The 15,927-nt window shown below is 43.7% G+C and overlaps 1 long non-coding RNA gene across 3 annotated transcripts in view; it reads right to left on the reverse strand.

The window, feature by feature from the left end:
* Positions 1 to 1,162: 1,162 nt before the first annotated feature.
* LOC110341959 overlaps positions 1,163 to 15,927 on the reverse strand; it is an 18,204-nt gene continuing 3,439 nt past the window's right edge. The window contains exons 2-4 of one of the 3 annotated variants that reach the window (XR_002383963.2): positions 5,076 to 5,257; positions 4,825 to 4,975; positions 1,163 to 2,250 (exon numbers count right to left, since the gene is read on the reverse strand). This is a non-coding gene — a long non-coding RNA (uncharacterized LOC110341959). Of the gene's footprint in view, positions 2,251 to 4,824; positions 4,979 to 5,075; positions 5,258 to 15,927 lie in introns of all 3 variants that reach the window. The other 2 variants (XR_002383962.2, XR_005878394.1) reach the window with 2 other exon arrangements.

Genomic DNA, 15,927 nt, shown 5'->3' on the forward strand with positions numbered 1-15,927 from the left:
TTATGGAAGCCACAAAGCCTTCCTCCGGGATGAGGCACAGGTTCCAAGTTGTTAGATCCCTGCAGATAGATACCTGCAATCTCAACATCCAAGGAGGCTGAGGGAAGAGAATCTTAAGTTCAAGGCCATGGAGGCTACATAAGGAGACCCTGTCTCAAAATAAAATAAAAATAAATTTTAAAAAGCATGCTGTCTGCTAGGAGGAAGTTAAACTGCATGGAATGCAAATGCTGGAAAATAATATGAAACCCTGGTTTGAGAGGTTTCAGAGCCTAGAGGGAAATGGGTCTGTGTTTGGATTCAGAACATTTGCATGTGAGGAAGAAGAAACCAGCGTCTTGGGGGGAATGGAGGAAGAGACAGTGCAGTTCTTTAAAAAGAATGAATTAAGCCAAGCACTGTGACATACACCTGTAGTCCCAGAAGCCAGAAGACTGAGGAGTAAGGAAAACTTAAGTCAGGTGTTCAAAACCAGCCTGAGCAATACAATGAGAACCTGTCATAAATTATTTAAAAATATATATGTAAAAGAAAAGAATGAGTCAGATATATACAAACTGTTAGGGTACAACCTCCAAAAAATGCTAAAAGAGTAAAAATCTAATACAGTTTTTCTCTAGTGCTGATGTTTGAAGGCGGGTCCTTGGGCATTCTAGGCAAGCTCCACAGGCTGTATCACTAGCCCCAATATTTTTCTAAGACAACGTCTTAGAAACTATTTAGCCCAGTCTAGCCTTGAACTCATGATCGTCCTTCCTCAGCCTCCTAAGTGCTGTGATTACAAGTGTGAGCCACTACAACCACCTTCAGTTATAACCCATGTACGGTGTCCCATTCATGTAGAAAAGGCAAGCATGCATGAAAAAATCTATATGCATGCTTGGAAATGTGTATTTTCATACGTGGAGGCAAGTCTGGGATGTTAAGCACAAACAATTAGCAATGGAGTCCTGGGAGGAAACTAGATTTGGGTTGAAGAGAAAACTCAAATCCCCCATTTAAGACACTGGCATCAGGTTCAAGCTGATAACATGAATTCTCTCCTTGGGACCCACATAGTAGAAAGAGAGAGCCAACTCTTGCTATGGCACACGTGCCCACATGCATGCACACTCCTGTGAACGTACACACAAAATAAATAAATGCACGGATGCAATGAAAGTTCCTTAAATTTTTTTTAATTGCGCAGTGTGGTCTAAAATCATGACTCAGTAAAGCACTTGCCTAAAATGTTCAAAGCCCCAGGTTTGATCCCCAATATCACATAAAAACCAGGTGTGGCCCACACATCTGAAATCCCAGCTAGGAAAGTACAGGCAGGAGGATCAGAAGTTCAAAGTCATCTTCAACTACATACAAGGCTAGCCTGGTAACATAAGACCCCATCACCCAGTCCAAAAAAAAAAAAAAAAGACCCAGTGTCTTTAAAATTCTCTTGCCTTCTTCATAAAAATTGAAAACTTGAACAGCTTTCCTTTTACAACTGACAGCAGTATCTTTTGCTCTCTGCATGAGTATGTGTGCATAGTACATGTGCACTGGGTATGCAGGCATCCTGCTAGCCGGTTCTCAGACAGCCGTCTCAATGTTCACTCACAGACTGCTGCTACCGAGGCCATAGCAGCATCTCTGCATCCTGCCTCATTCTTCCGTGGTCACATTGTCCTCAGCCACCCACCAGTATTATTTCAAGAGCCTCCCAAGTGGTCTCCTGCCTTTATCTTTTCTACCCTATGTTCCACTGCGGGGAGAATTGTCTGAAGCACAGATTCAGCCACTTGAAACTCTTCTATGACTCTTGTCTCCTTCTGTAGTAGTCCTCAACGTCAGGAAACAGCAGAATCCCCCGAGAGCTTATTTAAAATGCAGGTTTCTGGTGCCTTCTTCTAAAGCTTGAATGCAGATTTCTGTCTGTCGCTGCAGATGGTTATGATGCAAAGACAATGGAGATGGAACTTTGCCAAACCCTAATCTTATGCTAAAAGTAACCCTGGGATGTCAGCATAGCAGTCAGGGCCCATCATCTCCCCAGCTCCTGCCCCACCTCATACATTCCCAGCCTACATGCAGGCAAGGCTGTCGTTTGCCACTCCCTTGTTTTCCTCTGTGCGTATTGTCCTCCTTGTTCTAACACCATTCTTCTTCATCTGACTGATGCATGCACATTATTTGAAACAGCCCAGACACCACCTCCCCAGAACTCTTCTAAGCACTCCTAGGCTGCAGATTCCATGTCCCTGTCTTGAAATCCTGGTAAGAAAAGTACATGTCAGGCAAACCTCTTACTTCACTCCGTGGATTTTCTAGATATTGCTACTGACATCCTTACAAGACTGATTCATGTGTCATCTTCCCCAGGAAATACATAGAGACTGGAACACCAAGTGCAACCACACTGGGACCTTCAAATATGCTGCTGGTGGTTGGATGAGAAACAGCAGAGGACAACTTTACAGGTGGCAGCTCCTTGAATCTGCAGGACAAGTTGGCCAAGGGAAGACACGTATATGTGTGCCCAACCCATCCTCAACTAGAGAATGCTGCTGCTCAACACCAAGGCTGGGAATTTTCAACATCATCCCACCCCTGTGGTGGTTTGAAAGAAAATGGCCCCCAAAGGAAGTGGCACTGTTAGGAAGTGTGGCCTTGTTGGAGTAGGTGTGGTCCTGTTGGAGGAAGTGTGTCACTGTGGAGGTGGACTTTGAGGTCTCATATATGCTCAAGATATGGCCCAGTGTCCCAAACCATTCCTGTTGCCTGCAAGCCGGGATGTAGGGAACTCAGTTGCTTCTCCAAAACCATGTCTGCCTGCACACCGCCATGTTGTACCATGACGATAATGGACTAAACCTCTGAAAATGTAAATCACCCCAAGTAAAAGTTTTCCTTTACAAGAGTTGCTGTGGTTATGGTGTCTCTTCACAGCAATAGAAACCTTAACTAAGACACCCTCTTCCCCCACAAACAGCTATTGCAGCTCAATACATGGAGTAGTGGGGAATAGAAGCAGCAGTAATGGTTTACCTCTAAAAAGTCAGCAATCCACTACTACTGAGGAAAAACAAAACATTTTACCCACCCCTCTCATTAACAGGGTCTTTTACTTTCGAGGAAGATGAACTTGAGTCTGGCACCTTAGACCACTCAGCCACCCTGACACGACAACACAGCAACAGCTTACCTAAGCAAGTAGAAGCTCACGGACCCCAGTCTGACAGCTGGGGAACCAGCATAGGGCTGAACCAAGGCCCATGAACATGGGTGTCATTTGGGAGGCCTGGAAAGTCTATGGGGCCTCTGGTAGCAAAACCAGGATTTATCCCCAATTCACAAATGGGCTTTGGGAGCCCATTCCCCATGGAGGGATACTCTCTCAGCCTAGATACACAGGGGAGGGCCTAGATCCTGCCCCAAATGATGTGTCAGACTTTAATGATTCCTCATGGGAGGCCTCGTCCTCCCTGGGGAATGGATGGGGAGTGGGATGGGGGTTTGGTGGGAGGCATGGGAGGACAGGAGGGAGAGGGAACTGGGATTGGTATGTAAAATAAGACTTCTTTAATTCATATAAAAATTTATTTTTAAAAATAGGGCCTTTTGCCGGGCAGTGATGGTGCACTCCTTTAATCCCAGCACTCGGGAGGCAGAGGCAGGCGGATCTCTGTGAGTTTGAGGCCAGGCTGGACCGACAGCCTCCAAAACAATACAGAGAAACCCTGTCTCGTAAAACAAAAAAAGGGGGGGGCCTTTTGGCGCTGGAGAGATGGCTCAGTGGTTAAGAGCCTTGGCTGTTCTTCCAAAGGATCTGGGTTCAATTCCCAGCACTCACGTGGCTGCTCACAACTGTCTGTAACTCCTGTTCCAGGGGATCCAAAAATAGGGCCTTTTACTGAATGAGATTCTTATGCACCCAGGTCATTGCCATTCCATCTACTGACCCCATCCTCAGACTCTAGAAGGTAGTCACACAGCCTTCCCTGTCTAAAAGGCAAGTGCTACACTTAGAGGCAAAGAGAAAGAATCATCTCTTCCCTCTCTCCCCATTTAACGGTCCTTTGTGGAATCTCATTTCTGGAAGATTGGCACTGGCCTGTCATAGCCCTCTTCAACCCCAGGTCACCAGCCTCTGACTTTCTGCACCACTGTGTCAATGGGAGACCCACATCATGTTTCCTTCTTATCAGGATAAAAAAAGTGTAAACTTCAGCATATTAAATGCATCCGTCTTTGACTAAGACAAAAGCTTTAGAACACTTCACTTCCACTAACTCTTCCCAGCACAGCACATGCTCTGGTCATCTGGCCTGCTCATTACTCTTTACTGGTTTATTTATTCACCATTTCTTATTGCACCTCAAATCATTTTCTGAATCAGTTTCCTGAAGTATATTCTTCAAGTGCTCCTCCTTTGTTTAAGCTCACACAACTCTTTTTTGTTGTTTTGATTGAGATAGTGGGCTATAGCACAGGTTAGCCTAAAGAGATTCACTTCCTCCAACTAGGCTCCACCTCCCAAGAGTTCCACAACTTCCTGAAACAGACCCAACAGCTGGAGACAAAATATTCAGAAGCCTGAGCCTATGAGAGAACATTTTACATTCAAACCATAACAATTCATAGCCATAATATTTCTTGAATGAATGAATGAATTTCAGAGGAGTGAGTTCTCCCTCTCTTAGGACTTGATCTTTATAAGAGCAGGTTGTTACAAAGTGTCCATTCCCCTTCCCCCTTCCCCTTCCCCCTTCCCCCTTCCCCCTTCCCCCTTCCCCCTTCCCCCTTCCCCCTTCCCCCTTCCCCCTTCCCCCTTCCTTCTGTAACGACCTGTTATCCCTCTTCTCTTCCTGAGTTGATGAAGCATGAATATCTCACAAGATGTTTAACAGATATCCCACTCAAGGTCGAACTTCTAGCCTCCAGAATCACTGGCCATAATAAACCTCTTGTCTTTACAAGTTTCCCAGATTCAGGTATTCTGCTGCAGCAACAGAAAACAGACTAAGACATTGCTGTAACAAACAACCACAACCTTGGTGTACCTTTCTGTTTAGGGCTGTAGACAAACAAAAGGCAACCTTGCAGGGAATCCATTTCCTTGCCTTGTACTGATTCTGGGCATCACCGTGGTCCTTGGCTTGTGGCTCCTTTCTCCATCTCCAAAGCCAATTGATTCAAAGCAAGTTAAATGATTCTCACTCTGGATTTCCTTGACTATTTTCACATCTCTCTTCCAGTTTTAAGGACGCCTGTGAATACACTGAGGTCACACAAACAATCTGTGATAAGCTCCCTAATTTAAGATCAACTAATTAGTACCTTAATTCCAGCTACAACTAAAATCCCCTAGCACATAAGGCAACACAGTCACAGGTGCCAGAGATTAGGATGAAGACATCTGAGATGTAGGGAGCATATTCTGACTGTCACAGCATCTTTTCTGTCTCCTTTCTGCCGTGGTACCCCCTACAGTTCTCACCAAAGACTACAGTTATCCTCAGAGAACAAAATTTGCTTTTGTGCCTGTGTTTTCCTCTACCTTTGAGTCCTATTGCCACCATTGTCATAGCTCTCTGGTGCATTTCTAGTTATCTGCTGAAGTCTCACTCAAATTGCACTGCCTCTGTGAACACTGGCCTCCTCCGGATGGATCCCCAAGGCTACCGGGATGCTGCGCTTCTACAGTGCTTGACTGATGACACTCATCGCACTACGTTGTACTCACGGCAGCTGAGCCTAACCAGCCTCACTTTGTGCCCAGAACTAACTGTGTACTTTACTGGCACTGTCTCACTTACTCAAGAGAACAGCTTACAAGGCAAGTGCTAGGTCAGAAGCAGGCTCCTGCCGCAGCATCAGCAAGTACCACAGGATGTCCAGCTGGTCACGTACCCATTCTAAAAGAGTGAGTCCTCCATAACTAGTCACACCCAGTGGGTGACTCGGTTCTTAAACCAACTGTTAGAAAAATGTATTTGGTGGATATACTCCATTATGAATTAATACTAAGTAAATTCACCAACTGATAAGCATATTAACATATCTCATGGCTACAGAGCCCCATGCAATTAACAGTTCCTGAGGATGTGTCATTATTTCAGGCATAAAAAAAGAAATGAATCAAACCAGGCTCCTGCCTAAGAGGAGCTCAGGGGTCCAAAGAACAACAGACTGGAAAAAATTAGTACAATGGGCTGCTACACAGTAATAAAGCCCTTGGATATTTGCTTTATCTCATAAGCCTCGGGTTCCTCATCTTTGGGCTATGGAGTACTGACCTCATAAAGAGTCGGTGCATGTGAACAGATTAGAATTGCATCTGGCACTTGGAAAAATCTGGCCGATGCTAGCAACAAAGTGCTGTGGCAGCACAGGAGGGAACATGGGCTACAGAATGCTGTCCCAGGCATGGCCTGAAAGGATGAGGGAGGGTTCACATGGCCAGAAAATCTGAGGAAAGCGAGTCTATGCGGAGAAAACAGCCAAGACAAAGACACAAAGGTGTGAGAGATAAGGACACCATTTGTCCATCAACCCTACATCTGTTCTCTTGGGCACTCAGCTAAATATTTCCTGGCCTTCTCTCTAGTTGGCAGCATCACACACTTGAATCAATGAAATGGGCCAGAGTGACATAAGACCTGACTCCTAAAATCTCTTAAGCTCTTCTCTGTGCATTTTTGCCCCTTCACCCACTGACTGGATAACTCTGGGATGAGCCTGAACTCACTCTTAGAGATGGAGATGTGTTGGATCTTTGAGTCATCACACAGAGGAGAGAGAGCCAGGAAGGGTACCCAACCAGAAACATAACATTGGACTGAGCAAAACCAGGATACAAATGGTTGTTGCATTAAAATCCTGAAATTTCAGGATTTATTTGTTACTGTAGCACAGCCTGCTGCCACTTGCCCTAATATAGTGTGAAATCTCGTGATAAGCTTGAACAAGAACAAAATTTTCACTAAAATGTAGATGGATGAGAGAAAGGGCAAAGAAGAAAGTTGGAAATCAATTTACAAAGGTACTTAAATTCCTTACTAAAGACTTTGGACCCTGTTCTGTAGATGATGGGAACTATGAAAGGGTTTAATGAAAAGATTAGCAGAATCATGTGTACTTTTGAAAGATCACACCTGGTTCCCACATGTGTACCTAGCCATGCACACGAACACACATGTACACAAATGGGGGTGTGATATGATCATCTGGCAGAACAGGAAGGACACCCTGGGAGGAGTGTGGCTGAAAGTAGGATTCAGTTATAAATGGCCGTTAGTTAGTGAGCCCTTGGAGGTAAAGCCCATGCTGTACTCAGCTTTGTGTCTCTGGGCATAGTCCAATACATGGCCGTGTCAGACACACAGCTCAATGGGTGATGAATGTAGGGGTGGATGGGTGGGTAGATGAGAGGATGGGGGGGTTGGTGAGAAAATGGGTCGATAGGTAGATAGGCAGATAGAAGAGTGGATGGGTAGATGTACAGGGAAGCACAGGTTATTACCGTAATCCTAGTGAAATGGTAAGGGATGACCTAGGATCAAGGCAGTAGAGGTGAAAAGAAACGGACAGACTGGAAGGGTATGTGAGGAGCAGGCAAGGTTTAGTAACCAGTTGGTCAAGCGGATGATAGATTTGCAAGTAACATCAAGTCCCAGATCTTAAAGTCAGGGCCCAGAGGCATGGAAGACAAATAGTAGATGGCAGACTTGTCGCCGGCCAGCTTTCAGAAGGGCCATCTTGAGACCTGGCCTTTTGCCAGCTCCTCAACGCATATTTTCTCATAATCTCTGCAAACGGCTTTGCATCCCCCACAGAGACAAAGAAATTAAAGGAAGCAGATTTATTGATTTCCTAATACTTCCTGGCTTGTCTTTTGGGGCTATTGCCAGGTCTGTGGAAGTCTATAGTCTTCCTTTAGTTTCCCTCCTTCCTTTCTCTAAAAAGTGCAATTTCCTCCCAGATCTTTTCTTCTGTAACCCCTTGGTAGTTTTTTTGCTTTTATAATTCTGTGATTTCCCCACTAGGAAATTCCTCCCATCTGGGTAGGAATTAATGTTCTCCACCAGGGACTACTCAGCTTTTTCTATAAAGAACCAGGGAGCCACTCTTTGGGCTTTATAAGTCATGCAGACTTCCATAACTACCCAGCTTTGTTACTCTAGATAATACATCAGTGGAAAGACGTGACTGTCTGCCAATAAAACTTTATTTTAAAAATATGGACAATATCGTAAAACCAAAAAAAAATACCACATTTGGCCCCTGGGTTGTGCTTATCAACCCCTGTTCTAAATAGACACAAAGGTGTATTGGAGAAAGCAGGGAACAAGATCAGAGTAGTTTTGCTGTGTCCCCATAAACAAGAACTGTGATCTCCCTAGATTACATTATCCTTGCCTTCCTTGACATTGTGGCCATACAAGAGGGGACTGCTACTCCATCCACAAGGCAAGAACCTTCATGTCCTGTATATCCTAGAGGACATGATGTTTTACTGTGTCCACTTTACAGATGAGAAAGGCAAGTTTCATGGAAGTTAAGTCAGCAGTTCAGTGTCCATTTGCTAAGACATGACAGACCAAGAATCTGAAGATGGGCCTACTGGCTTGCAAGTTCAAACCCTTTCCAGTGTATCACACTGTCTCCAAAGGAGAGCCATCTTGAAGGAAAATTCAGTGGACCAGCTCCATGCAGAGAGTCCCTAGGCCTTGTTGCCACAACCCTGGAGCCTTATCCTTAAAAATCACAGGCCCAAGAGTTGATTGATAGATCACTTTGGAATAGACTCCCATTAACCAAGTCCAAAGGAACTCATTATACATGAATGCCAAAGTGACTATTTCTCAGACAGCTGACTGGATTTGCCTTGATATGACTGCCTCCATATTGAGTAGGTCCCCCGTGAATACCCAGGAACAACACTAGCTAGTTTACTTCCAGTTTCTCTACAAACCATAAATAAATGAAACAGAGCAGTACATAGTCCCTGACTCTGAGTATGTGCCTAATTCTTTGTTCTGAGCTTAAAGCCAACCAAGGATTAAGGATTAAGCATGCTCCCACTTTCTAGGCCAAATCACTAATCTAGATGCTACCCAGAACCAGGCTTCCATCAGTAAATGATTCAACAACTGACACTCTGTCCAGTGCTAAATCTATCTGTCTCCTGGCACCATGAGGCCAGTCCTACACCAAGACTGAGTTCTAAAATAGAAGAAAAATATTCTTTACATAACTAGAATATTCCCAATGTCAAGACACATAAAAGTCAAATTAAAATCTCAGTGAGTGTGAATTTACAGCCAGGAAGTCAAGGTGAGGCCTAGATCGTGGTTTATCTCTAGATACAGGACCTAGAATTCTCATGGCTCTAAATTCGAATCTTAATGGCAAGGACACTGCAATAAAGAGTGATTTTCTATTCTCTCTCTTCTCTCTCTCTCTCTCTCTCTCTCTCTCTCTCTCTCTCTCTCTCTCTCTCTGGTTTCTCCATTTTTCCTAAAATTGGTATTAAGTGCCTCTTTTTAAATAATTTGCTCTTTTTTTTCTTTAACAAATGTTTATCTGATTCCAAATTCAGGTTCACTCCTAAAAATTTCAAAAAATAAATATCATTTTAAAAAATCTAAAACATTCAAAATCCTAGGCTAAGCATACTGAATATTTAGAAATATAAACATCCAAGTTGTTTTTCCACATATAATAGTGCATGAACAACATAAACAAATACTGTGTGTGTGTGTGTGCGCGCGCGCGCGTGTGCATGTATATACTTTTATAAGAACGGCATTAAAGTGTGCATACGTGGTGGTCATACTAAATAATATATAGCAACTAATTTTTCATGTCACCAGATACTTTTATTTATCATTAATTAATGGTTGCATGGTGGCCTGTTGTAAGTAGTTGCCATAATTTATTTAACCCGTTCCCCTGTTGCAAGACTCATTCTCCCTTTCACTGCATTAATATCCACCAATTAGACTACAGCTTGGCTTGGAAACCATTGAGTCTCTTAGTCCCTTGGCTTATTTTTATTAGTCATGCTCCCTGCCTCCCCTATCTGAGTCCATTTTTTCCCTCACAGCATGCTGTATAGTCTAAATGAGGTGTGTGCATTACAGCCATCCCTGTGGTGCAGAACATGGTCCCCAAGGAAGGACCCATTCAGCCTGAATGTGAAGGGCCTGACAAAGAGCCTGAGATTAGCATCTAGGATGAAAGATGGAAGAGTTGTAGGGTGGGAAGTAACCTTAGTCTTTTCTCCTTGGCCTACCCTTCCAAAACAGCTCAAGAAACCCACATTATAGAGTAAGCAGTGGGACTTGGGCAGACTAAGACCAAGATGACTCAAAATCCAGACTGGCAACCAGGGTAACCCACAATGTTCCAGTACTCACAACAGCTTCCCTTGGACAGAGTCTGTTGGGTTTGTAAGTGTCAAAATGAGGGTACCCTCTTCTTCCTGTGACTGTGGGAGAGTTGAGATAATTTGAGCTCTGAATTCTAATCCATATTTGAATTCCTAGCTCAAATCCCACTACATGTATGGCCTCTAGGACACCATTTAACCTCAACCTGCCTTTTTTCCCAGCCATAAATTTGTTATAAAAATGATTCCACCTTACAAAGTTAATAAATAGAACAAGATAATGTATGGTGACTATTAACATATGAGCCAGACACATAGTAAAACTTAAGCAGGCACAAGCTATTTTATCATCATCATCATCATCATTGCTATTCCTATTGTTATTTGCACCAGCTACTCAAAGAGGAACCTGAGCCTTGATAAATTCCAGCTCACCAGGGCCCATAACAACTCCATTATCATAGCCATAAACCACTGGGGGCACCTTCAGCACACTAGCTGATATAATGCTGTACTCTGGGTGACAGAGGCCAGCCCGTAAATACATCAGACCAAGCCTCAAAGCCACAGCACTCAGACTCTTAAAACTCAGCGATGTGTTCTCTCCTCAGCTATATACCTTCTTTCCAGAGGCAGAGTCCCATGGCCTAAATTTCCATCCCCCAGCAATACTCACAGATTTAATCCCAAGAGGAGATGGGTGAGATCATGATGGAAATATAGTGTTATTGGTGGTACATGTGTCTGGGGATAGAGTGATCATAAGACAGCCACTATCACAACCTTAGAAGGTTCAGACCCATTGCTATTCATCGCCATGGTAATGATAATGTGCAGAAATAGACCCGAGCACAGCATGAGAGATGTGAGTTAGACCTAAAGCAACATAGAGCAGATGAGGGAGAGAAGGCAGCGAGCACAGTGTGAGGTATACAACCCATACCTTTTAGTCACATTCCCACTCTGCTTCAGAATCAATTGCATAGCAAGTTTATGTGCTCCTCGGTCAATCATGACATTAATTCCAAAAAGAGATTTATTTCCTCACCCGAGCTGAAAGTCCCGTATTGACACATGTCTGCTACTTGGCACCTTTGTTGTAAATTAGTGCCTCTTTCCATCGGGGTCTGCATGCTGATGAGAGCAGGTGGTTTTTAGTAGCAGAGTCAGGCTCTGGCTGTGTGGTCTGAAATCACACTCTGGGATGCAGCTGGATCCTAAGCTGTTTGCTTTCTCCAAATGACATCACCCCAGCCACCCCACCACCAATAAGCTTGATCTTCCTGGGTCCTACCAGACAGAGGTGGTGTCCTTACCCACTCCCTCACCCTCTTCTTCCCACACACTTTCCTGAGTAAAAGTCTTAGGAAAGGCAGAAGGAGAGGCACTGAGGACAGAAGCCTCCCAAGTTCTCTTGTAAGAGGGTGACATAATAGCAAAGTCAGGTTGGGGTACCCAGAACTGGGAAGACATGGAAAGTCCAACATATATGGAGTGAAGTCCTTCAGGGGGAGCCATAACCCCAGGGGAAGAAGAAAGAGCCTGGAGAGATCAAGGGGCTCCTAGCTGGCAGGGGAGAGGAGGATAGTCAGACAGGGTCTTCCCAAAAAGAAGTGTGCCCTACACAAAGAGAGGTGACCTGGTGGAACAATAGAGATTTGCTCCCTCTGGCCTCGGTGGGGTCTTCCTGGTTGGCTGAGGCTAAGACTTTCTTTCTGGAAATAGCCTAAGTAAGTTACCACACTACTGAAAATGTCACGGACATTACAAGGATCTGTCCTGTGCTGAGATTGCCTGCCTTTTCCTGACAGTCCCTGAGAGCCCAAGGACAGCACAATCACACTCACATGCATAATCATAGCTGTGGCAAAGAAGTATTTAGTCTGCTCTGAAGACTCTATTAATCCATATACTCTTCTCTGTGGTTCTCTGACAAACACAGCTCGTGCCCTCATTTTACAAATGAGGCAACTGATGAGAAGTCATGGAATTTGCTTAAGACTATAAAGTCATATGTGAATGAGCCTGGGATTCAGATTGAAGCAAGACCATGGCCATGATTAAAACATAGGAAGGGAAACTGTGATCAAGTCAAGGAGCTTAAGGCGGGATAGAAGGTAAAGGGGGAAAGTAAGGTGCTAAGCAGGGAGTGATAAGGCTTCCTGGAACACCCTTGAGCAGTCTGGGGATTCTGTTCAAGGGATATAAAAATGCAGGACGTGGAAATCTGTGAAAACAACATGGCCAGCCGAGTGTCAATCTACAAGAGACAAGATAGTTCGGTTCAACATGACTCAGTATTGGTGTTGGTTCAAACTTTGAGAGTCTGACTCTGAGTAATTTGTTTTAGGTATATTTAAGCACAGCACAATTTGGTGAAAAAATTACCTGGTGATAACTCAATCCCATGTGCACAACAAAACTTAGGACATTACTACACCGAAACTCTTTGTAAAGTACATATAACAACTTCCACAAAGATGGGTTCTATAGATTGGCTAAGAAAACAGGCTCATAAAGTCTAGGGGAGGATAGTACTATAAATCAACTAAGACAAATGAGTTCAAGATGAGGGTCTAGAGGAGGATTCCAGTGTGACCTGGTCACACATATAGCACAAAGGTCACCAGGTTAGTAGCATGTCTACTCCCAGCCTTCTGGGAATAAAGCAGGTTATACATGTCACCCTTTGAAGAGACAACCCTGTGTGTTTATCATTCTTGGTTCTTCTAACACCTATTTGTGAGCATAAGGACCTACATGCCTCCCACAATGGAGCATGGCATATGGATGGTTTTACCTGGCATGGTGAGTCAGGAGTGGTAGACAAACCATACAAACAGAACCCACTTCCTGGGGATTAAATGTTATAGGTTCCCATAGTCCCACCTGTGCCTTTCTCCCCTCCTATATGATAAATAAGAGAAGCTCAGCCAGGAGGTAATGCCACATGTCTTTAATCCCATAATTTAGGAAACAGAGGCAAACAGATCTCTGTGAGTTTGAGCCAGCCTGGTCTACAGAGCTAGTTTCAGGACAGCCAACACTGTTTTGTTAAAGACAAAACAAAAACAAAAAAAAAAGAAGAAAAAACACTGCCTCAAAAAAAACAAAATGGGGGGGGGAGAGAGAGAGAGAAAGAGAGAGAGAGAGAGAGAGAGAGAGAAGCTCATCAATGGGTCATCAAATATTAACCAAAAGTATCCTATGAGCTATCTCAGAGACACACGGCACATAGCCTGGGACAAGGTACTGTTCCTGGTCATATACCTGCATCCAAATGGACCTAAAGGAATCAGTTTGAGGCAAGAAAAGGAGTAAGTAAACAGGTAAATCCATTATAGATATGTTAAAAATAAGGTTTAAATACTAGCCAGAAACAAAACCACATTGTGTATCCCTTCTGTGGCTATGTGCAGTGAATGTCAGCATTATGGAAACCAATTTGAATTTTTCTGCATACAGTAAAGCAAGTCTTTGAAAGTTTTGCTGAATATCAATAGTTTGTCCTAGTAAACTCATGATAATCCATCATTTGACTCATCCTTCATGCATTCTACATTTTTCCCATTTAACCTTTGTACGTGAAATGGAGAACACTAAGTCCACCATTTGGGATGAAGGAAATAGAAGTGACAAGGTGACACCAGCACACACACGTGTTAGATGTGATGGCTTGGGGCTCCTTCATCCCTCCATACTCAACAGTACAAAGCAAATGAGTGTGGAGATACCCAGAGACTCACACGAATATGAATGCTGTGAACTGCCCCATCAAACTCCCAATACCTGGAAGTAGACAGCATTCTTGCTGTTTCTTGGGGTGTGGATAAAGGGATGGTGACAATAGAGAAGAAATGACCTTGAACTCTGACTCTTCACCTCCTGAGGTTCTACAGGTTTTTAAATGATACTTGGGTATTCTTTGTGAATTATAACACTGTTCCCAAATGATATCTAAAGTTCATAGTAATTCTCATGACAATATTTGTGTATATGCCACTCATTCATTTACACATTCAATAAAGAATTATGGCGTGTTTGCTTGATGATAGACACTCATCATGCACTGTTTTCTCTCAAAAACACTGCATAGAGAGACAAGCAATAATAGCACCATGTGATGATGATATATGCTTGGTTCTGTGTGGGGTGAGCACCCAATATAAGAGAGAACCTAGAAGTAAGGACTAGAAAGAGAGTGCATAAGGAGGTTGATACCTAAAGGATATATGAAGATCAAACACTCAAAAAACATGGTCTATTACTTACTTTTCTCACTGTTGTGATGAAATGATCAGCAAAAGCAAGTTAAGGAAGAAAGAACTTAATTTAACTCCTGGTTTGAGGGGTGCAGTCTATTATGGTGGAGAGACCATGGCTGTAGAAGCTTGAGGCAGCTGGTTAAGTTGCATCCACACAAAGAGAGGGATAGTGCTCTAGTTCTTGTGCAGCCCAAGAACCCCGCCCATGAGCTAGGGCCACTTGCATTAAGCATGGGTCTTTCCACGTAATAAACCAAATCCAGATAACCTAGACAGATATGCTGGGAGGCTTTTCTCTTGTGTACTTCTAAGTCTTATCAAGTTGATAGTATTAACTACCACGCATGTTATCATCAAGTATGGTGGGATGCGCTTGTCATCCCAGCACCGGAGAAGTTGAGGCAGAAGGATCACGAGTTTGAGGGGAATCTGGACTATATATTAAGACTTTATCTCGAAAACTAAAAATAAAAAATCATGACCTGAAATCAGAACTCAGGGGTAGAGGGCTTTCTAAGCATGTGCAAGGCTTTGGGTTTAATCCTCAACACCTTGAGGGGGGAAAGGTGGAAAGAAAGAATAAGCCTGATCCCACTTCTGAAGGGAATAAAATCTCCAAGGTCAGGAAAGCTTCACTTAAATCCCAGGGCATGAGTTATGTTTGTTTCTATCATTTACTTGAGCCTGTTAGCCAACAGATTTGAGAGGCAAGCCTAACAACATTTGCTTCTCATGCTCATCTTAAGGATTACTCGTAAATTGCCTAGCACAGTGCCTGGCACGAAGGGCATGCTTACTCCATAGAAACCAGACGTTTGATGCTAGTAGAAAACCAGTGAACTTGTATTCCTTCAGCAGCACAGGAGTAACCCAATGCTGAGAGGCACAATGCCATCAGGGAAATACAGTCAAAACATTGCCCTATCTCCTCATTAAAGCCTGAATTTGCTTTGGATACAGGAAGCATTTTCCTCTCTCTTCTCCCATATATTATGATTAACTAACCTACTCCAAAGCTAGAGAAATGCTGCACGCTCTCCAATAAATAATAAGGTGAAATTTCCTTACACGCTCCAGGCCACGCCTGGCCTCATCTTTGTGAGCCAGCGGGAAGCCTCTTGAGTGCTGAGGGTGACTGTAATTGAATCATTTTGGCATGAAATTGGGGAGCGCTCCACAATAAATCAGACCCATTTCTCCATCCTGAAATAAGCAGACACCTAAGTGATCCTGAAGCCAGCGCTAGCTGGGAAGGGCCAGCAGCTCTCGGGGGCTCCATGCATTTCCACA

The sequence above is a fragment of the Mesocricetus auratus genome, unplaced genomic scaffold (assembly GCF_017639785.1).
Source record: "Mesocricetus auratus isolate SY011 unplaced genomic scaffold, BCM_Maur_2.0 Super-Scaffold_100007, whole genome shotgun sequence".
Classification (NCBI taxonomy): Eukaryota; Metazoa; Chordata; class Mammalia; order Rodentia; family Cricetidae; genus Mesocricetus; species Mesocricetus auratus.